A 5327-nucleotide genomic window follows, 5' to 3' on the forward strand; every position below is an offset into this window, starting at 1 on the left:
CTGCGCTGCGGTGGGCTTAGCTTGTTTAACTCAAAAGCAACATAAAATATATATTCCGTGTTCTACTTATGTTATGATCCAAAACAACACCGCACACAATATCCTGAGTGCTCACATATTATGGTAGACATGACCAGGGTTTAACGTGATCTGCAAGATGAGCACCATCTTACCCGGGAGGTTTCGTCTATAGTCTCATTTGAGCGCATAGCTCCCACAATGACGCCAATCGGAGGCGCGCGTGGTTGCCAATGTAATATATGCTGTTCAGAAGACGGGTCAGTATCCATGATGCTACGGAATTGGCATAGATCGGTGAGGAATCCTAGTTTGGGGGTCTAAATACGCCTCCTCAAACATAATACCATATGTCACGTCATCGCGGTGAGGCAGTCGATACCATATCTTTGATTGCGACGGTCTATTAGAGCAAGGTTTGGTCAGCCTTCCGCGAAGTATCTTTTAAGACAGTTTTGTTTTGCTAATGATCGCCACAAACAATAATATTATGCTTTGCAACAGTTCCGCTGAGCTCTTTATGATAATACTGTAGCGTCTTTCCACTATTTTCCGCATGCATTGATCTTACTTGCATAGCTGACACACTTACTGACTTATTTGCATAGCTACTAACTGACAGAGTGGTGTAACTCTTTTCCGAGTGGCATTTACTGGTTCCGATATGTAAGAAAAACATACGAAGCCACATGGAGGTAGGCAGATTATCATATCGTAGTGGTGTTTAGACGTGAATCGAATAGTAGTTCATGTACATTAGGTGACGTACTTCCGCTGCCAACTTATCAGCTCGGTGTGATGTATCCGTGCATATATTGCGAGGTCGTTAATGAGTGTATATCACGCGCTCGTGATATCTAAAACCTATGTATAGGATCACTGTCGCTTTCTCGGTACATTTGCGTCGTCGTGCTGGCTTACTGGGCCTACGCTTCTGATGTATCAGTCTATATGACCAAGCAGGTCACTAACTGGTCACAGGCCATACTGCAGCGATACTGGCAAGCTGACCGTGCGTCTGTCACCTGTATTCAGCGCAGTATCTACGCGCGCGGCGGGTACACCTTATAGCCACCCGCGACTAAGCCGAGCTCTTATCTCGACCATTATGGACAGGGCACTAGAGTATAGTACTGCGTACAGACAGTTCGACTTACCACACCCACCGGTATTGTTTGCGCTACCGCACACGTGCTCGTATCTATTTAGACAGCAACTTTATCGTCGCGTGTAGTGCTCACTCGATGCTGTAGTTTCAATTTGTGAGCGCACATTAATGGAACATACGCCGTGAGCGCTGATGTCACAGATAGCATGGTTTGCATGTATCCAAGTGAGCGAGTGTACTCTCGATCTATTGTTACGCGGAAACAGATAGGGACGGCCAACTTGCAAGGGTACACAGTAGATACCAGGCGCTAATTAATATTTGAAACGCGCTACCCTCTGTAGGTGCGTCAACACTATTGGCAGCGCCATAGTCAGTTTACCGTTTGTGCGGCCCCAAGCCTCGCACCGTCAACCAGTATACTAAATACAAATATAGGTAGGAAAATGGGGGCCTAAAAGTGTATATTTACCAATTACTTGCTCTTCTGCTGCTTCTTATGCTCGTTGTACTTGGCGTTTCGGGCGGTCAGCTTGCGAGGGTGGCTGTGTCTATTTTTCTTCTTGAGGTACCAGTCAGGACCCATCACCTCCTCGACGTTTGGCAGGCTTTCCTGGCGGCGCACTTCGGCCGAATTAGGTGGTGGAGGCTTTTCCTCCCAGAACTTAATCGCTTTTGGGCCGTTCTTGCAGGCAATACAGTGCCGCACGCTGCCCCGTCCGCTGATTGTACGGAACGCGTAGCCGTACTGCAGCTTCCAGCAGCAGACGCAGCGCGCTCGGGGGTCCGTCGTAGACCGCTGCGGGCTCAGCAGAAGCGGGTCAATCTTCACTCGGCCCACCATTTTGCAAACTGTGAGTAAGTTAGCAACATATATTGTTTTAACCAATTACTTGCGTCCAAATATTAGCCAATAGCACGGTAATGTAAGGCTGGTATTTATTATTAAGCAACATATTAAAATGTTTTAAATATTACTTTTTTGCTTTAATAGTAATACTATCAGATTCTTAAACAAATACATACTTTACATGCAATAAAAGTGACTAAAAGGCTATGTACCGTGCGCGCATGCATTCATCAGGTGTGGTGCACGGGAGCAGATAGCGAAATGCCCGTGCAGCCGCGCGCCTTCATTGCACGGTGGCAGTGGTGAGCGCCAAGTGAAGTAAAAAAGATATATTTCGCAAAGTCCCTAGCGCTGGTTGTGAAGCCTACTTTAGTATTAAAAAATACTATCGTCTCTACTTTTGAAAGTCTGTGGAAAATAGCATCGCCGAGCTCTTATTAATGCGGCCTGTGAAGCTTATATTAATAATTTTAATAGTATTAATATCGTCTTTACTTTGAAAAGTGTGTGGAAAATAACATCGCAGGGCTCTTACAAAATACAGGTATGTGAAGTCTACGTTAATAATGATAAATATCTCTATTTTAAAAGTGTGACAAACTCTTAGAAAATAAAGTGGTTACTGTGCCCGATTTGCAGTACTTACGACAGGTTTTGCGCTGCTGAATGCAATAATCAAGTATCTGCGCAGCTCGCCTGGCTGTTTGCAGCCAATCGATGCGTTTCGTGCTCGGCAGAAATGTTTACCTTACGTCCAATCGCGAGGGCGATAGACGGTCTGATCGTGCGACAGATCCAGTCAGTGTCGCAGGTCGGCTGGTATTGCCTAATCAGGGCGCGAGTTAATTGTGTCCGCTTTTGGATATATTTGTAATTTTGGCATAGTTAGGTCGAGTCAGAAAGATAGGCGCGGTCGGTAAGAAGGGACGTAAATGTATTAGACAGGCTAAGTGTAGCCATGCGAAAAGGTAGGAAAAAGCAACAAGAAAGGAAACGGACGGACTGACAGACGGACGGACAGGTTACAAGGTTAGGGAGCGGGAAACTAGCGGTCTGGGCGTCCGCTTTGAGGACGCTAGGGCATGGTTGGCTGGTGTAGAGGGCTGACCACCTCCGCTGCGCTGCGGTGGGCTTAGCTTGTTTAACTCAAAGCAACATAAAATATATATTCCGTGTTCTACTTATGTTATGATCCAAAACAACACCGCACACAATATCCTGAGTGCTCACATATTATGGTAGACATGACCAGGGTTTAACGTGATCTGCAAGATGAGCACCATCTTACCCGGGAGGTTTCGTCTATAGTCTCATTTGAGCGCATAGCTCCCACAATGACGCCAATCGGAGGCGCGCGTGGTTGCAAATGTAATATATGCTGTTCAGAAGACGGGTCAGTATCCATGATGCTACGGAATTGGCATAGATCGGTGAGGAACTCTAGTTTGGGGGTCTAAATACGCCTCCTCAAACATAATACCATATGTCACGTCATCGCGGTGAGGCAGTCGACACCATATCTTTGATTGCGACGGTCTATTAGAGCAAGGTTTGGTCAGCCTTCCGCGCGAAGTATCTTTTAAGACCGTTTTTTTTGCTAATGATCGCCACAAACAATAATATTATGCTTTGCAACAGTTCCGCTGAGCTCTTTATGATAATACTGTAGCGTCTTTCCACTTTTTCCGCATGCATTGATCTTACTTGCATAGCTGACACACTTACTGACTTATTTGCATAGCTACTAACTGACAGAGTGGTGTAACTCTTTTCCGAGTGGCATTTACTGGTTCCGATATGTAAGAAAAACATACGAAGCCACATGGAGGTAGGCAGATTATCATATCGTAATGGTGTTTAGACGTGAATCGAATAGTAGTTCATGTACATTAGGTGACGTACTTCCGCTGCCAACTTATCAGCTCGGTGTGATGTATCCGTGCATATATTGCGAGGTCGTTAATGAGTGTATATCACGCGCTCGTGATATCTAAAACCTATGTATAGGATCACTGTCGCTTTCTCGGTACATTTGCGTCGTCGTGCTGGCTTACTGTGCCTACGCTTCTGATGTATCAGTCTATATGACCAAGCAGGTCACTAACTGGTCACAGGCCATACTGCAGCGATACTGGCAAGCTGACCGTGCGTCTGTCACCTGTATTCAGCGCAGTATCTACGCGCGCGGCGGGTACACCTTATAGCCACCCGCGACTAAGCCGAGCTCTTATCTCGACCATTATGGACAGGGCACTAAGGTATAGTACTGCGTACAGACAGTTCGACTTACCACACCCGCCGGTATTGTTTGCGCTACCGCACACGTGCTCGTATCTATTTAGACAGCAACTTAATCGTCGCGTGTAGTGCTCACTCGATGCTGCAGTTTCAATTTGTGAGCGCACATTAATAAAACATACGCCGTGAGCGCTGATGTCACAGATAGCATGGTTTGCATGTATCCAAGTGAGCGAGTGTACTCTCGATCTATTGTTACGCGGAAGCAGATAGGGACGGCCAACTTGCAAGGGTACACAGTAGATACCAGGCACTAATTAATATTTGAAACGCGCTACCCCGTAGGTGCGTCAACACTATTGGCAGCGCCATAGTCAGTTTACCGTTTGTGCGGCCCCAAGCCTCGCACCGTCAACCAGTATACTAAATACAAATATAGGTAGGAAAATGGGGGCCTAAAAGTGTATATTTACCAATTACTTGCTCTTCTGCTGCTTCTTATGCTCGTTGTACTTGGCGTTTCGGGCGGTCAGCTTGCGAGGGTGGCTGTGTCTATTTTTCTTCTTGAGGTACCAGTCAGGGCCCATCACCTTCTCGACGTTTGGCAGGCTTTCCTGGCGGCGCACTTCGGCCGAATTAGGTGGTGGAGGCTTTTCCTCCCAGAACTTAACCGCTTTTGGGCCGTTCTTGCAGGCAATACAGTGCCGCACGCTGCCCCGTCCGCTGATTGTACGGAACGCGTAGCCGTACTGCAGCTTCCAGCAGCAGACGCAGCGCGCTCGGGGGTCCGTCGTAGACCGCTGCGGGCTCAGCAGAAGCGGGTCAATCTTCACTCGGCCCACCATTTTGCAAACTGTGAGTAAGTTAGCAACATATATTGTTTTAACCAATTACTTGCGTCCAAATATTAGCCAATAGCACGGTAATGTAAGGCTGGTATTTATTAATAAGCAACATATTAAAATGTTTTAAATATTACTTTTTTGCTTTAATAGTAATACTATCAGATTCTTAAACAAATACATACTTTACATGCAGTAAAAGTGACTAAAAGGCTATGTACCGTGCGCGCATGCATTCATCAGGTGTGGTGCACGGAGCAGATAGCGAAAT

Source organism: Phytophthora infestans, genomic scaffold (assembly GCF_000142945.1).
Source record: "Phytophthora infestans T30-4 supercont1.249 genomic scaffold, whole genome shotgun sequence".
NCBI classification, from domain to species: Eukaryota; Oomycota; class Peronosporomycetes; order Peronosporales; family Peronosporaceae; genus Phytophthora; species Phytophthora infestans.